Source organism: Amblyraja radiata, chromosome 4, assembly GCF_010909765.2.
Source record: "Amblyraja radiata isolate CabotCenter1 chromosome 4, sAmbRad1.1.pri, whole genome shotgun sequence".
NCBI classification, from domain to species: Eukaryota; Metazoa; Chordata; class Chondrichthyes; order Rajiformes; family Rajidae; genus Amblyraja; species Amblyraja radiata.
Genome location: NC_045959.1, coordinates 22883221 through 22902288, shown reverse-complemented (window position 1 = coordinate 22902288; position 19068 = coordinate 22883221). Strand labels below are relative to the sequence as shown.

The 19068-nt window shown below is 44.0% G+C and overlaps 1 protein-coding gene across 4 annotated transcripts in view; it reads right to left on the bottom strand.

The window, feature by feature from the left end:
- znf516 (zinc finger protein 516) overlaps nucleotides 1-18723 on the bottom strand; it is a 135267-nt gene extending 116544 nt beyond the window's left edge. For 3 of the 4 annotated variants that reach the window (XR_004411651.1, XM_033019067.1, XM_033019071.1), the window contains exon 1: nucleotides 18244-18325. The gene's annotated coding sequence lies outside the window, so the exon portion shown is untranslated. Of the gene's footprint in view, nucleotides 1-18243; nucleotides 18326-18556 lie in introns of those variants that run through there. The other variant, XM_033019068.1, reaches the window with a different exon arrangement.
- Between the last annotated feature and the right edge of the window lie 345 nt (nucleotides 18724-19068).

Below are 19068 nucleotides of genomic sequence, written 5' to 3'. Positions count from 1 at the left end.
ATTCGGCCCTTCGAGCCTGCACCGCCATTCAATATGATCATGGCTGATCATCCAACTCAGTATCCTGTACCTGCCTTCTCTCCATACCCTCTGATCCCTTTAGCCACAAGGGCCACATCTAACTCCCTCTTAAATATAGCCAATGAACTGGCCTCAACTACATTCTGTGGCAGAGAATTCCAGATATTCACCACTCTCTGTGTGAAAAATGTTTTTCTCATCTCGGTCCTAAAAGATTTCCCCCTTATCCTTAAACTGTGACCCCTTGTTCTGGACTTCCCCAACATCGGGAACAATCTTCCTGCATCTAGCCTGTCCAACCCCTTAAGAATTTTGTACGTTTCTATAAGATCCCCCCTCAATCTTCTAAATTCTAGCGAGTATAAAATAGAACAGAGGGCCACGACAGATTTAAAAATAGTTGGTGGGTATGGTTGCAAGGAAATTCAACAGCATGCAAAACTACTGAGTTTTGTACCCATTGTACAGAGAAATCTGAACTTAAACACTAATATTGTATGGTACAATATTATTCTGAAGCTGACAGCAGTCTCAGATCCTCCTTCTTAAACTGCCAAATGCTCGGAAGCACTAAGTGGGTTAAATAAAGAATAATTTAAGAATTACTCAGATAGACTACAGACTGCATATATTTATCCACTGCTAAATTAACTGATCTGTTCAACAACTACAGCAAGCTTCAACCACACCCAAGTTTTCATTTTTGCTCAGCATTGTAATAATGCCATGAACATTTAACACAATCTTCACAATATTTGTAATATAAAATGATATCATACAGAATGCATGATCGCACTTACAGTTACGACAAAGGGACCCATATGCATCTGGAAGCATAACTGTGCCCCTGGGCATTACAGACGTGATACAGTAATTGACTAACCATGAAACTTCATCATTTTACTTTAAGTAACTGAAACCTATTTGACTAAGTTTCAGTTAACATTTCCTATAAAATAAAGCACCATGTTGCCTTTAGAATTTCATGTAAACAGGAATGATCCTATCACAAATACAAAATAGAATATCAAAGACTACAATAACGAATCTTGGCAGTTCAATTCTTTTTTCTGAACCCTGCATTGTATTACATAGAATAATCGCTACCGTGGTCTTACCTCGAGATGGTTAATTTTTAAATATAGAATTAGGTTTCTTCTCTCTGTGCAGTGAAAACAAAAGGCTGAATTATGAACAAGCTGTTCTGCAGGGTCTGAAGTGATGATCAGTAAACACTGTGTGTTCTTTGTGTATTACTCGCTGGTACTGATTGAAAACAACACTACCGATTTTACTATTTTTAAATAATGACTTCCCATTCAGAAAGGAACACCGAATCATCTGAATTTTCAGTTACCCTCCAGCTCTTCTGCAACAAATAATAAAAGGAAGTGGTATTACTTGATTTCCCGTCAATCTGTCAAAACGCAATGGAATACAAAAAAGGAAAGTTTGAAAAGGAGTGACCTTGTTAAGAGGAGTCCACCAATAATACAATAATTTTTCATTACCAATTCCTGTTAAACATGTACAAACAGCATTATTTTCTATGTGCCGTGTATGTGCTTTGTGTTATCTGCATCTGTTAATATCATCTCAGTAAACCTTTGACTTCTTCTCGGATAGTAGAAACACCACAAGGTAATTATTTCCACATCTACACTGGATTTAATTTACAATAGGATCTTCAAACACACAGGTACAAATGGGGTTTGACCAGGCAGCAAATCCACACCTGGAAACCCAGATGTTGTAGCGGCACCTAGTGGTGGGTTGGAGAGGGCAGAACCCTCCTCATTGGTTGGTGCAGTCATGTGACCGCGGGGTGTTGGTTTTCGCGGGCTTTTGGGGTGTGTCAGTAGAGTCAGCGCTCCTCCCAGCAACAGGAGCTTATTATTATTAGTGCAGACAGACTCGCGAACTTCACGGGTTTTCATTGTTCATTTTTATTAATAAATAAAAAACCGTTTCGCTCAACCTGTCTGGTCTCACTACATTTGGTGACCCCGACAATCCGAACGTTTTTCGGATTTCTTCTCGCCATGTACACCGACGAGAACTTCGGCGACTCGCCCGCTCAGCAGAATGCGGTCGCACTTAAACTGCCCGTGTTCTGGGCGTCGCAGCCTCATGTGTGGTTCGCACACATCGAGGCCCAGTTTGAGCTCCGCAAGATCGTTGCGGATGCGACCCAATACTTCTACGTGGTGGGCGCTCTCACCCAGGAGACGGCATCGCGGCTGCTGCCGCTCCTGCAGAATCCGCCGACCGTTGGCAAGTATGAGGCCCTGAAGGTGATGCTGCTGCACACCTTCGGGCTCAGCCGCCGCGATCGTGCAGTTCAGCTGCTACATATGGACGGTCTGGGTGATCGGCAGCCGTTGGTGTTAGCGCTCATGGGTGAGCATCAGCCTTGCCTGCTGTTCGAGCAGGCGTTTCTGGAGCAGATGCCTGATGACATCCACCTGCTTCTCGATGGGTCCCATTTCACCGACCCCCTGCAGCTCGCTGAACGGGCGGATGAGCTATGGCTTTCCAAGGATGATGATTCCATCAGCCGGGTGTCCGCGCCTTCATCACGGCAGCATCGCCGGGCTTTTGGTGACGAGATGCAAGGATATCGTACTGCTGCTGATATCGGGTTTGGTGTTGGCCGACGTGCCATTCGGTCCTCCAGGGGTGACGGTCCTGTGCGCTACTTCCACCGGCCGGCCGCGACCTGTCGTTCCGGTTTGTTGGCAGCGGGGAGTTTTCGACTCTATTCATGGACTGGCTCTTCCTTCCATCTGGGCAACTTCTGCATTGGTGGTGGCCAAGTTCGTGTGGCATGGCCTTCGTAAGCAGGTTGCACCATGGGCCAGGGCCTGCATTCCTTGCCAGACATCTAAGGTCCAGCGGCATGTTTGTGCACCTCTTCAGTATTTTGTGGTTCCTTCTCATCAGTTTGCGCACATCCATGTGGATCTGGTGGGTCCGTTGCCATTGTCTCATGTTGCCACTCACCTGCTCACGGTTGTGGATCGTTTCACACGGTGGCCTGAAGCTGTTCCGATGTCCGACACCTATGCTGCGAATTGTGCCCGGGCTCTCGCGGCTCACTGGTTGGCACGTTTCGGCGTGCCTGCTGACATTTCTTCTGATGGTGGTGCCCAGTTCACCTCTGCCTTGTGGTCGGCCATGGCTCAGCTGTACAGTGCGCAGCTGCATCATACCACCACGTATCACCCTCAGGCCAACGGGTTGGGCGAACGCTTCCACAGACATTTGAAATCGGCATTGAAGGCGCGGCTCACTGGCTCGGATTGGGTGGATCAATTACCTTGGGTGTTGCTGTGGATCCGCACGGCTCCTAAGGCGGATTTGGACACATGTTCCGCGGAGCTGGTGTACGGTGCGCCGCTGCGGGTGCCTGGGGATTTATTTCCTGCGGCTCAGCGGTCGCCAGAGCCCGCCTCGTCTGAGCTGGCGCGTCTGCGTGAGAAAGTGGGCGTCCTGGCTCCAGTTCCCACTTCCAGCCATGGGGTTGCCCGCTGTATGTTCCGCCGGTGCTTAAGGACTGCTCATTTGTTTTTGTTCGCAGGGACTCGCATCGTACTCCACTCCAGAGGCCTTCTGAGGGGCTTTACCGGGTGTTGCGGCCTGGGGTCGCGACTTTTGTATTGGATGTCGGGGGTCGTGAGGAGATCGTGTCGGTGGCCCAAGTCTGCTCATTTGGATATCGACAGCCCGGTGGTGGTGGCCCAACCCCGGCGTAGGGGTCGTCTGTCAGCCGCGCCCTGTTCCCCGGTTGCACCTGTTGTGCCTGTTTCCCCTTTTCCGCCTGTTTGCCCTGTTGCGCCTGGGGCATCAGCTGTGCCGGTCCCTCCTGCTCTGCCCGTGGCACCAGTTGTGCCTGTCCCTCCTGTCTCCACTCGGTCTGGGCGGATCATTCGGACGCCCGCTCATTTCCTCTCCTCGGGTTCTGGGGGGGGGGGGGTGGTCCTGTAGCGGCACCTAGTGGTGGAGTGGAGAGGGCAGAACCCTCCTCATTGGTCGGTGTGGTCCTGTGACGACGCGGGGTGTTGATTTTCGCGGGCGTTTGGGGTGTGTCAGTAGAGTCACCGCTCCTCCCAGCGACAGGAGCTTATTATTGTTAGTGCAGACAGACTTCACGGGTTTTCTTTGGTCATTTTTATTAAAAATAAAAAACCTTTCCGCTCAACCTGTCTGGTCTCACTACAATGTATAAAAGAGTTTAAAGTCAAATCTGAAATGGAGATGTAAGCATACTAAAGGAGGCAATGTTACGGGGAAACACATTAAAAAACATATGAATGTACTGTAAAGCTACAGAATGTAAAACAAACAAGTAAGACTAATGATTTAACGAGTAGTGCTTCTTATTAAATCTTCTCTGGAAGAATGCAGAATGACATTGTCAGGCAGTGAAGCATGTGTCAAACATCATTTTGTCATGCTGGATGTAACATTTATGTAGAGTTGCTAGTTCCACATTAGAAAATTGGAAAATGCTGCTCACTTTTAATGATCATACAATATTGTTGACTGCTATGCAAAATCAGTAACCATTGCTCAACACACATTAAAGAAAGAATACCAACGATCACTGAATCCTTACAGAAGGTGATGGGTATATGGAAGGAGCGGCCAGAGAGGGTAATTGAGGCTGGTACTATAACACTTTTTAATAGACATTTGACCAGGTATATGGATAGGAAATGTATTGAGGGAAATGGGCCATACGCAGGCAGGTGGGATTAGAGTTGATGGGGCATCTTGGTCGGCATGGGCGAATTGGGCCGAGGGGCTTGTATCCATGTTGCAAGACTCCATGGCTCTGTGATTACAGAAAGGTATTAAGCTATTCTGATAACACCCCAGGTGAGAGTCCAAATATAACACAAACTTGCATTTATCGACAATCTTTAATGGGTCCCAACTTGCCTCACAGAAATCTAATAAAATATTGTTACCATTAAGTAGATTTTCGGGTGAGTAACTTTGTTAAAGAGATAGATTTTAATGCGTGCCTTGAAGTAGAAGAGCTGGGAATGTGTGGAGGTGCAGGGAGCAGATTCCAGTGCAAAATGTCTGGAAAACTGAAGACACGGCTGCCAATGACGAAGAGGTGGAAAATAGGGAGGGTCCCGAATTCCAGAATTAGGAAAGAACAGAGATTGTCGAGAGATTGGAGGAATGGGCAGAACTCTAGAAATAACAACTGCCGTGGTAGGGTTTGGAAGAAAGATGAAGGAGTATAAACTGCTGCAGACGGTCGTACAGTGGCCCAGCTTAGAGCAGCTTGGAGCATCGGCATCAGAGTTTGAGACCCAAGTTGAATTGTGACGTCGGGAGCTTTCTACGTGGAGTTTGCACATCAGCACATTGCAATATCAGAGATATGCAAAAACATTCAGAATCTTTGACAACAAGTTCATCTTGAGAAAGTTCACTTTAATTGGAGGTCAAAGCTATTTTATAGGCAGGGTTTGCTACCTATGGTTAAAAGTACCCTGTGTTGCTCTGAACTTTGTCAACCAGTTGTCATGCAGGAAAGTTAATTCCTGTTCTTGGGATCAAGAGACAGCACACTTGGATCCATGCCAACCTTTTTACAAAGTGGCCAAGTATGCCTGCACCTCAACTTTCTTAGAAGTTTATAGAGATTTGACATGTCGCCGAATACTCCAACAAACTGCTACAGATGCATGATAGAAAGTATCCTGACCGCTTTATCATGGCCTAGTTTAACAATTCAGCAACAGAACTCCGTGGACATACATGGGCTTGTTTTTGTTTCTTCTGTTTTTAATTTTCTTTTTGCACTAATGTCTTGCTTTTTGCAGTCTTCTTTCTGTCTTGCAAAAATTTACATGCAATCTATGTATTGTTTATGTACAATTCATGTATTTGTGTGTCTATGTGCCTGTGATGCACTGCAAGCTTTTCATTGATTTTCATTGTACCTCTTCCTCGCGATACTTGTGCAGATGACAATTACCTCAACAGTGAACCCTACTTGACCTGACTTGACCTGTTCAACATTTACAACCACAACTATTTTGACTCCAGTTTTTGGTGTTGAGAATAAAAACTGGTCTGGTACCAATCATATAAAATGTTCAGCTCGAACAACACTTAAATTTACGACCGTAGCAATGAGTTTACAGGCAATGCATTGAGCCTATGTGCGTGTATCTTATTTACTCTAAATGTGGACATTTTGTGATTGGATTGATCAGGTAAATCATGCAGGATCCCTGCTTTATAATCATGTAACATTGACTGCAACACCCAGGATATTGAAGACAACATATATTACAGATATACTGTAAGTTAAATATTCCACCTTGCAAGTTAACCACCGCCGCTTTTGATGTCCTCTTTTGATGTCTTTATGCCATGCATTTATGAATGCAGGTGCTAAAAGTAGAAACAACTTGTATGTAGAATCAATGTGCATCTAGCGAGCTGCACCACTAATTTCCTCTTTTAATCTAGTTTTTGTTAAATGCAAACGAGTTAAATAATAAAATTTTCTGCGGCCAGAAGATAAGAGACCCCCACGGTGACGGATGTTTTGCAAAAGCTTTAACCATGCCACTACCCTTGCTTGGAGGAAATTAAAAATCAAATCTTCCATTTTGTCACAAGAGACAAAACAAATCATCCAAACATTGTTTTCCTCTGAATTGGCAGGATTTTAATCTATACTGAAAGTAGTGAGAAAAACAAGGCTATTTAAAGCACAATCAAGATATCTTTGGCAATTGTTAATCTACATTCCGCACACTTCCAGTTGGGTATTGATACCTTGGTGAAATCAAAGTGTCATCAATATGGAATCAATATGACAACCAAAGTACAGCTCTGTGCCATTTTTCGGCAATGCATCTGTTGAGATGCTTGTACAATCGGAAGTATGTGTTGGAAGAATGGTGTGAGGGGAAGTTGCCAAAAGAGGCCAAGAGGTTGAGCCACGATTGTGGGTGTGAAAGAGGGAAGTAGCTTTAAGCCCCTGTCCCACTTAGGAAACTGAACGGAAACCTCTGGAGACTTTGCGCCCCACCCAAGGTTTCCGTGCAGTTCCCGGAGGTTTTTGTCAGTCTCCCTAATGGTCGAAAGCGGTTTCCGCTTCTTCTATGTTCCGGCGATTATTTCGCGGAAGTAGCAGAAACCACTTTCGACCATTAGGGAGACTGACAAAAACCTCCGGGTACCTCCGGAAACCGCACGGAAACCTTGGGTGGGGCGCAAAGTCTCCAGAGGTTTCCGTTCAGGTTTCCTAAGTGGGACAGGGGCATAAGGGAGTGCTGCAGTAAGTGAGGCTACAGATCATGCAGGTGAGAGGAACGAGTAGTGCGTTGTGCCAAAATTCATACATTGATAAGTCTGGGGTGGTCCTCATCATTTTCCGACCATCCGGCTTATTCTCCCCTCCCCACTTTCCCCTGCCACCACACCTGCTGAAAACTTACTTCACCTTTAACCTTGTGCAGTTCATCATGCTTGACCTTTAGTTCTTCTTGTGCTGACACTGCCTAACCTGCTGAGTGTTGCACCATCACGTTTTAATATCAGTGACATGCACTGATAAAGAGTGCCTTTTACAAATGCCCCCATTCATAGCGAGCAATTAGACAACAAGGCTTGATACTGAGCTATTTAAGCAGATATTAAGGGACAAAGCTAGCTCAAAAGCATGAGATTCTGAAGACCAATTTAAAAAGATAAGAAAGAGAGTTGCTGATGTTTAGGAAGGGAATTGCTGAGCTTGGCAGCTGAATATACGACTTGTTAATTGGGTGGGGGAGGAGGTTGCATAGAGGCAGGAATTCCAGATTCTACTCCACATATTTTAATCAGCCCTCTGGTCAGAGACCATTGCTTACTCCTACATCAATTCAAATAGGCCCAGTGGATCCTTTACAGTTAAACACATGTCGAATCAGGCCAAGATTAAAGAAAACACAACCAAAACCATAAGGGACAGAGATTGAGCAAGAGATTAGAAAAAAACCTGCTTCTTGTGTCAGTCATTTAAGAACAGCAACTAAAATAGTGTCTAAATTGCCACTATCTGCCTAAGTATTGAAAAACCTAATGCGGAATTTAAATAACATTGTAAATAGCTTCCAAATCCGAGGAAGTAAGACAACTCACAAAAAAACACATCGGTGGTAGCGGGATTTAAATTTATCTTAAGTTACTTGTGTGGCCACCGATTGTTGATTTATTCATGGCGATACAAGGAACAGCAGATGCTGCAATCCTGGAACATCACCTGTCCATTCCCTCCTCAGATGCTGCCTGACCTGTTGAGGTCTTCCAGCACTTGGTTGATTTCTCCATCACTGTTCAACGTGGTGCTACCATCCGAAACACATTTGGAACCAACGCGTGGGTCTGATTCATCCTTAGATGGTCTTGCATGAACGGTCTTTATTAGTTTTACTATCTCGTGATCCTCTGCGGTATTCCAGATACAACAGGATATTCACTGTCAGTACAACAGCATACACAGCGTCTGAGTCCCCTGAGGTTATATCACAAACACAATGCGTTGCATTAATTACACTGAAACTAAAATTGTGGAGATAAATACAATTAGCAGCCAAGATTCTTGCACACATTTCGTGCTAAACGGGAAAAGGGCAGATGTTTCACTCATTCCAGCAAGAGAGCCAAGTAGTGGAAACCAGGTCAGAAGCAAATAACTCAAAATCCACCTCACATTAGACACTTGAATGCAATAAGCAGGCCTTTAATGATGATCAATTGAATTGCTGATTCCTGAACAAAAGTGCTTTCAGTAATCCTACTATTACATTTACAATACTTTCCCCCAACTAATTGCACAAGTCTTTATCGTGTGTGCTTGTTCAATCATAGTGCGACAGCATTCTTCATATCTTTTGAGCCATTGAATGATAACAACAACTTTTTAAATGGATATTTTTCTCTTTATTCCAGAAGCAGAAGATTGGCTTTCTCAGGCAGGACTGGATGGCAAGTGACAGATGATCTGAGAGGTCGTGAAGATTATAAATGGGTTTGCTCGGATTGGCATAGAGCGGATGAAAGGAAGAAATCCTGAATAGCAGAGAGGCAGGAGAGTGATACAGCAGTTCGATCCTGACCTCAGGTGCTGTCTGTGTGGAGTTTGCACATTCTCCCTATAACCATATCAGTTTCCTTTGGGTGTTCCAGTTTCCACAACATGATTGATCTATTAATTAGCCATTGTGGATTTCCCCATAGTAAGTAAGTGTTCGAGAACATAGGGAAAGTTGATGGGAATGAGGAGAGAAAAAAAATGGGATTGATATTGGATTTGATGTTGTAATATAAATGTAATTATATTAGAATTAGAAGCAGTAGTAGGCTATTTGGCCATCAAACATATTCCACCAAGTAACAAAATCATGGCTGGTATACAGTATGTGGAGGTGAAAACAAGTCTCGCAAACACAATAAACAATGAGGCAATCATTTCTCTTCACAGTATATAAAATAAGCCCAAAACAAATACTATATTTCTGAATTTCTGTACTGAATAATTTCAAAGCATTTCCCATCCATTTGCATTGCTGTATACTGTATGCTGATGTCAGAATGCTGTTGAGTCACCATTTCTATCAAACTTGATGGATTCTGCAGAACAAGCTAACTTTGTCCATCTGTTTAGATCCGATTGAAACCACAGTGGAAATGATACGAGTTGCATAAAATTAACGCTGGAATTTTCTGAAAACAGGCGATATTCCCGGTTAGACTTAATAATTTCCTGAAAGATGCAGTAACATGATTGTCACCATCCATCTTCAAAAATAACAGTGGGATATACACGCAGTACAGACTACTAACTGATGCACCTTATTTTAATTCATACGAGTCTGGTGCTCCAGACACAGAGAGAGAGAGATATGATATTCCAGACAAAATACCTCAAAAGTACATTCACTATTGTAATGTAGGACTTAGTGTACAGCAAGCTCCTGCAGACAACAATGAGCAGATGACCTGTTTTATTGATGTTGCTTAAGAGAATAAATTTTACCAGGAAATCAGGATGACCTCACTGTTTAAAATTACACTTTGGAACCTTTCAAAGCAAATCAAGTCTTTTGTTAATGCCTCATCCAGAGAGGTTTGCTTCCATCTATGATCACAAATATCCATGACTGACACAGAAAAATATATTCTCAGTGCTTCTGACATCTTCGAAAAATGTATTTTCGTTTAGCGCAAGCAGAGATACAAGAAGGTGGGCTGAGTGGGGGGCGTTATTTTGCCATTTACCCCTGCATTTCATACGAGTGTTTTGCGGAGTGGAACTTAGATGCTTTCAATGGCTTAAAATGTCCTAACAGAGACACTCACCTTCCAGAAAGGCATACATTTGCTTTTTGGCAAAGCTTCGAGTGGCAAGTTCCTGAACAAGCCAGCTCATTCGTGCCTGTGTGAGGGGGCACTCAGCAGTGTAGAGTCCTCCTATTGTCAATATTGTCATATGCAGTGGCGGACTGGGTCTAAAAATATTGGTTGCCAGGAGACAAAGGGGGCCCACTTGATACAGGGGGCCCACTTGATCAGGGGCCCACTTGCCATCGGGCAAGCTGACACCCTGGCCAGGCCGCCACATATGACTCATATGCCAAGATCTGAACAAGCCCTACCTACATAGATTTAACACTCAGTTAAATCCTACCTCCAGGCATAACCAACTTTCAAAGCTGTTAGTTAACCCTGAATGTTTCTGAATGTTTCTGAGAAATGTTGTCAAAATATGACAGCACCCACGTAGAGAGATGTTAGGCCAGAAGACTTGAAACTTTGTCAAGGAGACAGGTAGGATGGAGCATTTTAAAGGAAGAAAGGGATATAACAAGACGGTCAGGTTTAAGAAAGCAGCTGAAGGCACAGCCACTGACGATGGTGCAAATAAATTCAGGGACAGTCAGGACTGGAGAGTCACTGAGATTTTGTACCATTATAGGGTTGGAGGGGAGGTGAGAACAAGAGGAGATTTGAAAACCCGGATGACAATTGAAAAATGTCATCCATTTAAACAGGAGCCAAGAATAAGTAAGTGGAAAATGGAAGAGAATTGGAGAGAACTGGGAATTCAGCACCCGAGCTGACTATGGTTCAATTCTATTCATCAGTTCTTCACAAAAAAAATGAGCCAATCGATTAGAGCATTTATAAAATATGTGAAATCCAAAATACCAATATATTTTATATAAAATATTAACATAACATCCTAAACAGAAATAACACAAACTAATGCTAACTATTTTTTGTCAAGAACAGAAACCTTCTTCTGCCCTAATTTATTGCAACCCCATATTTGTTTTAAATTTTAACAAATTTTGCATGTAAAATAGGAGGATTCATAATGACTTGAACCTCTCTTACCAGTAATATGTGCAAGCATCTTAAGATCAATGTTCACACCTGCCTCTATAATATAATGTAGATAGAGCAGCTTACCAATAACAGCTGCAGAACTGAAGAATCTATTTACAATCGAAGATCAGAACAACTCATAATGCAAGTTAGAGCCTTGCAGTCTCGTGGTTAAATCTGTGGATTGATAAGTATAGATCTGGAGATACGAGTTCAAATCCCGCCACTAAAACAGGGAAATTTAACAAGCTTTGCTGACATCTGCAGAGAACAGTTGCACTTAATGCAAATTAAAATATGTGTGTGAGAATGTATGCATGTCTGTAGTTTTCTTGCATGTTATAAGAAACATATAAAATTATAAAAGGACGGGACAAGCTCGATGCAGGAAAAATGTTCCCAATGTTGGGCGAGTCCAGAACCAGGGGCCACAGTCTTAGAATAAAGGGGAGGCCATTTAAGACTGAGGTGAGAAAAAACTTTTTCACCCAGAGTTGTGAATTTGTGGAGATCCCTGCCACAGAGGGCAGTGGAGGCCAAATCACTGGATGGATTTAAGATAGAGCTCTAGGGGCTGGTGGAATCAAGGGATATGGGGAGAAGGCAGGCACGGGTTATTGATTGGGGACGATCAGCCATGAGAAGAAGGGGAGATAACAAGACGGTCAGGTTTAAGGAAGCAGCTGATGGCACAGCCACTGACGATGGTGCAAATAAATTCAGGGACAGTCAGAACTGGAGAGGCACTGAGATATTGTACCTATGGTCTGGGCTGAGTCCACAATTCGCTGCAATTTCTTGGAATCTTGGATGGAGCTGTTGGATGGGGACATGCCGAACTTCCTAAGACTTCGAAGGAAGTAGATGCGTTGGTGTGCTTTCTTGGCCGTGCTTCAATACGGGTGGTCTAGGAGAAATTGCGGTGATATTGACTCCTGGGAATTTGAAGACTTCAACCATCTCTACTTTGGCGCCTTCAATAGGGTATCATTTCTTGAAGTCGTTACCATCTTCTTTGTCTTGCTGACATTGAGAGAAAAGTTGTCTCGACACCAGGACATGAGATTCTTGATCTCCTTCCTGTACTCCATCTCATCATTATTTCATATCTGGCCCACAATGGTGGTGTTGTCAGCAAATTTGAAAATTGAATTAGATTTGGACATGGGTGTACAAGGAGTAAAGAGTAATGAAGCGGGCTGAGAACACATCCTTGTGGAGGCCCCACGTTGAAGATTATCATGCAGGATGATTTGTCCCTCATCCTCACTGATTGGGGTCCGTTGGTCAGGAGGTCGAGGATCTAGTTGTAGTGATGAGTGCTGACACCAAGTCCCTCGAGTTTGGTGATGAGCTTGGATGGTATAATGGTATTAAAGGCAGAGCAGTAGTCTACGAATAGGAGTCTGACGTAGGTGTCTCTCTTATCCATGTGTTTTAGGGATGAGTGTAGGGCTAGGACAATGGCATCATCAGTGAACCTGTTGTGGTGGTAGGCGAACTGCAGTAGATCAAGGCCACTGGGTAAACTGCATTTAATGCCTTCCATAACTAGCCTCACAAAACATTTCATGATGGTGAACAGTAGTCGTTTGGGCATGAGGTCTTGCTTTTCTCCGGCATTGGAATGAGGTTTATCTTCTTGAAGCAGGTGGGTACCTCAGAACAGAGTAGGGAGAGATTAAAGATGTCCGCGAATACTCCCGCTAGCTGGTCCACGCAGCTACTAAGGACGTGGCCAAGAACTGCGTCTGGGCCAGTTGCTTTTCGTGAGTTTACCCTCAGGAAGGTCGATCTAACCTCTGCTACAGTAACCCCGGGGAGAGGCACAATGGAGTCCGTAGGGCAAGGTGTCACTACCATGTTGGCCTTCCGCTCGAAGCAAGCATGGAAAGCATTCAGTTCATCGGGTAGGGTCGCACCACCACCAATGATGTTGCCTGACATTGCTTTGCAGCCAGTTGTCTTATTCAGACCTTGCCACATACTCCCTGTGTCCGAGTGATTACGCTCTGAGTTATCGTAGTATTGTCTCTTGGTATCCTTGATGGCTTTGTGGACATTATAGCGGACCTTCTTGTACCACTCGGGATCTAGTGTGCGCGAACCTGGCTTAACCTGTGAATGTACCTCACGGTTCATCCATGGTTTCCGGTTGAGGGACACTCGGACTGACTTCGTCGACACACTGTCTTCCACGCACTTCCTGATGAAGTAATTCACGGCAATGATGGACTCATTCTGGTTAGTTGCGGAATCCCTGAATATGGACCAGTCGATAGACTCAAAGCAGTCGCGTAAGATGTTACAACGGGATCTGGGGGTCCTTGTTCATCAGTCAATGAAAGTAAGCATGCAGGTACAGCAGGCAGTGAAGAGAGCGAGTGGCATGTTGGCCTTCATAACAAGAGGAGTTGAGTATAGGAGCAAAGAGGTCCTCTGCTGTTGTACAGGGCCCTAGTGAGACCACACCTGGAGTATTGTGTGTAGTTTTGATCCTCTAATTTGAGGAAGGACATTCTTGCTATTAAGGGAGTACGGCGTAGGTTTTCGTGGTTAATTCCCGGGATGGCCGGACTGTCATATGCTGAGAGAATGGAGCGGCTGGGCTTGTATACTCTGAAGTTTAGAAGGATGAGAGGGTATCTTATTAAAACATATACGATTATAAAGGGTTTGAACACGCTAGAGGCAGAAAACATGTTCCCGATGTTGGGGGAGTCCAGAACCAGGGGCCACAGTTTAAGAATAAGGGGTAAGCCATTTAGAATGGAGATGAGGAAACATTTTTTCACACAGAGAGTTGTGAGTCTGTGGAATTCTCTGCCTCGGTGGGTGGTGGAGGCCGGTTCTCTGGATACTTTCAAGAGAGAGCTAGATAGGGCTCTTAAAGATAGCAGAGTCAGGGGATATGGGGAGAAGGCAGGAATGGGGTACTGATTGGGGATAATCAGCCATGATCACATTGAATGGCGGTGCTGGCTGGAAGGGCTGAATGGCCTACTCCTGCACCTATTGTCTATTGTCTATAGCCAAAACTTGTGTTGTCAAATGACTGAACTATGGGGAAGGGCCAGTGATGTTTGAAGATGAGAGATTGAATCCAATGTCTATCTGCCTCCTCAGGTGGCCACAACAGTCCAATGGGGAAGTCTTGGTGTCCTGTCTTAGATTTACATATCGGCTCACTTTGTATTGCTATTGTAGGATCAAGGTTTGCATTATATTTGTAACTTGGCCTTCTCCTGACCACAGTCAATTGCCATTTCAAGCTCTCTGATGCCATATTCTGCCCCAAATATGTCCAAATCACACACCCAACTTCATCTGAAGTAAACTCACTTTGAAACTCCTCCAATGAATCTCCTGTCTAATCTGGGTTGTTATATAGCAGGGACTGTAATCCAGAATTGATCTATTTCCATTTTTTAAACTGGTTTTATTTCACCAACTGCTGCTCCCATCTTTGTTAATATATTGATAAAAGTAAATCTATATGCTTTTCACATTAAAAAAAAAACTATAATGAAACTATAGCTTCTTCAAAATTGCTGTTGTAGACTCGATGGATTGAATGGCTTTCTTCTTTTGTGCTGTTCTCCTCTATGGTTCCATTATACTGAACGCATATCCACAAAGTCTTTATGAAGTTATTGTGAAGCCAAGATAATGGTTGCACTGTCTTTGCTGTCTATGAATAGTTGGTAAGTTATGAACTGCATCACTGAGTGACAAATAGGAAATTACCGCTAACCCTGCCCCAGTGTTGATCAGCAACCCTCTCAGTAAGGGATGGTGTATGGAGTGAACCAACTTCTGAAGATTGGGGAGCAACTTTCCTCTAACACTGCTGATTTGTGGAAGTGAAAATAATTAATTTCCAGCAGATTACAAACAAAATTCTGATTTTTTAATGTTTGTTTTGATTTCCTTTGCAGTAACAGGAGAAGCGACACAAAGTATCCTTGGGACCATATGTCCCAAATGTACATCCACAGTCTGCGTCCTGGGGGGCATGAACATTGAATTCTCCCAATTTCTGCATCGGTGAGACCAAGCGGAAGCTGGGCGATCGATTCGCCGAACACCTCCGCTCAGTCAGCAATAACCAACCTGACCTCCCGGTGGCTCAGCACTTCAACTCCCCCTCCCACTCCTTATCCGATCTCTCTGTCCTGGGTCTCCTCCATGGCCAGAGTGAGCAACACCGGAATTTGGAGGAACAGCACCTCATATTCCACTTGGGGAGTCTGCATCCTGGGGGCATGAACATTGAATTCTCCCAATTTTGTTAGCCCTTGCTGTCTCCTCCCCTTCCTCAGCCCTCGGGCTCCTCCTCCTCCTTTTTCCTTTCTTCTTCCCGCCCCCCCCCCCCCCCCCACCCCCCATCAGTCTGAAGAAGGGTTTCGGCTCGGATCGTTGCCTATTTCCTTCGCTCCATAGATGCTGCTGCACCCGCTGAGTTTCTCCAGCATTTTTGTGTACCTTCGTACATCAACTTCTCTTTGATTCTCAAACTTCTCCATACTTTGGCAAAGGCTGCTCTGTTTAACTTGCCTATTCTGGGTATGAGATGCATGACATTTAACATACCTTTTCCAGTTACATAAAAGTGACGATTGTTTAAAGATTCCATGGAAAGTCATCCAAAGCACACAAACATAAAACTGATGGCAGAAGAACCAAGCTCCCAATGACAACAGAAATCAATCTATCAATCTATCATAAGTCATTTCAGAATAGTTCAAATCTACGTGTACAGGGTTTTTATTGAAGTCCTTACGATCCACTCAAGAAGGATGAATATAAATCATTGTAGACTGCTGTTCACTTCTGCATGGAAAAATCATACACATTCCTCCCCTTCCCCCGTCCCATGTATAACGAATAAACTTTGGTAACCTACACTGAAATACATCCATTTATTTATGAACGAATATATTTATTGAAACCATCCAGTTCTTTTTCCGAGATAGCTAGCAACAAAAACAAGCTTGGACAACCAAGCCCTGAAGTCAGAACACCATGTACAAAACTTGACCTATGTTTATGTCATGCTTCCTAATTAGAATTGGTTATTATTATTATTCTAATAGTTAACATATAAATCTCTCAGGAAATACAATTAGTTAAGGCTTTAAAACTGAAAGATAATATAATGTTCTGAGCTCTTGTGTGTGCATGTGTGTGTGTGTGCACAAGTGTGTCTGCTGTGTAGATGTGTCTGTGTGTGTCCAAGTTTTGCAGCTGAATGTATACATGAGCTGTCAAGTGCATGTGTATTTGTGTTCAGGTGTGTGGGTATTTAAATGTGCCTATATATGTGCATTTTAATATGTATCTGCATGGTTATATGTCTATCCCAGTGTCTGCATATATGCCCGTGTGTGTATGTACCAGCGTGTGCTATTCTCTCTGCGTATGTGGGCTAGCGTGTGACTATATGTTTAAACACTATTTTTTCTGTTACTTGTAAGTCTCAGAATAACCAGTCATCAAAATACATGTAACTGGGTAAAAACTGATGAACACATTAACAAACAACTTTTTTTTGCATCCATTAGGGCACAGCGCTGCTCTGAGTAAATTATTTCTCCCCTCGCCTCTCCTCCCACCAGCACAAATGAACTGTAAGTTTAAATAACCGCAGAAGTTTAGAAAAGACAACGTTGTCTTTTATTTGTTTTTGCAATTGCCTAACACCCACCAGGTGCTTTCATGTGTATCTGAACGTTCCTGTGGAGAAACCCATAGCTCCACATCAACAAAGGAGGCTATGTTGAAGCTTTAGGAGGCTGGTTGGTCTGCGACTCGAGTACTGATTCCATCGTGGGATCCACACCAAAGGCAGAGTGTGAGGGGTTAGGGAGGAATGGTTCACTTGAATGGCACTGGGGATGGGTTACTGGATCTCACGAGGTTGTTCTCATCGGTGGGTGGGGGTGAAAGGTGATCCAAGATCGAGTAAGACTAAATAGAGAGAAACTCTTCCTCTTCTCGCTGTACTGTAGGACATGAATTTAACCGGGAAAAGAGCCAAAAAGTTGCTTCGAGGGAAAACATATTCAGATGGGGAGGGCTTGAAGAGACGGTGAATACCAATTCAGCTGTGACTTTCAAAAAAGGAATTGGATGGATAATAATAACGAGGAATAACACCAAAGATCGACACAACATGCTGTAGTAACTCAGCGGCTCAGAGATGCTGCCTGACCCGCTGAGTTACTCCAGCTTTCTGTGGATAAGTAGAGTGATGTACGTGAGGTAAGGGGACAGGGGGAGGACAAAATCGATTGACTTTACAAGATAGAAACCCTGCATAGGTCCGCTAGTCACCTCCGCTGTCGGGCTCCAGTACGGATGTGACTGGCAGTGCCAGCATTTAATGGCCCTCCCCAATCGCACCAACTATTCAGCAGTCCCACCCTTCGCTGGCTCCGTCCCGGGCGCACACAATAAAAGATGCACGGTCGCGATATCCATCTCCGCCAATATTCAATGGGATAGAATAGCGGGAAACGAGCGCGGCGTTACTTTCATTAAAAAAGAAGAAGCGTGCTCAGCGCGAGTGACCAAGGTTACATTTCCAGCAGTCTGATAAAGCAACTCGAAGTCCACTCCACACCGCAGTCTGTTCTGCCTGTCATCAGTCCCGGGCCGAATTGAGGAGTATTGCTCCCAATCAAGGGGATTGAGCTGGATGCTACGGTAGCAGAGTCACCCCCCCCTCCCCCTTCTCCCTGTCTTTCACACACACACACACGATCTGTCAATTTCATTTTATCTTCACATCTGCCCCGCTATACTCACTGTGTGCCTCTTCCATGAATTTCCTCCCGCCTCCAGCAAATCACTGCCTTTGCAACCAAAAGAATAATCCACTCCACTAAATATGCAGGCGTCTCTGGAGAGAAGCTAAACCTCTTTATGACAAAAATACATATAGACCTCGCCAACCAATCAGCCAGCTCCAAGTCTGAAATAAAAATGCAACTTATGCGTATTATTCTGGCTGTGCTTTTGTGTTTTTGTGCGTGTGTGTGACATTTTAATTTACAGTTTTATCTACAATGCCATCACGCAAATTTAAAATAAATACACCCCACACACACCTCCAACTTACCGAACTATGCTGTATTTGGAACAATTATGTTGAAAAATAACCAGGTCTTGGATTCTGCTGACTTGAATCAACTTTGTAGATTGTGTTCGTTGCTGTCAGTCTGTTACGAGTTAGCGACTGTTGAATAACATGTCTCCTATAGTTTAATGTATTGGATCGCATGAAAGACGAGGCAACCAGGAAAAACAAGATTAATGGACTAACCAGAATGTGGGTGGGTGGGTGCTTGGGGGAGATATCAAGCAACCTTAACTTATTCTGTAAAGTCCCTCCCCCTGCCACACTGATCGCCGACTATCACCATAAATTGAGGGAAAGCTCTGCACACCCATAAACGAGACTGCATTTTCTTAACTCTTCTCTGAAACTAGTCTGTTGGAGTTAATCCAACGTAACCAAAACCTCCAGGTCAATTCACGAATCCCTCTAAATATGAATCTTTTGATTTGATAACAATCGTTTATTTCTGTAAAACGAGTAGCTAGTCGATCGTAATATATATATATGTAGTA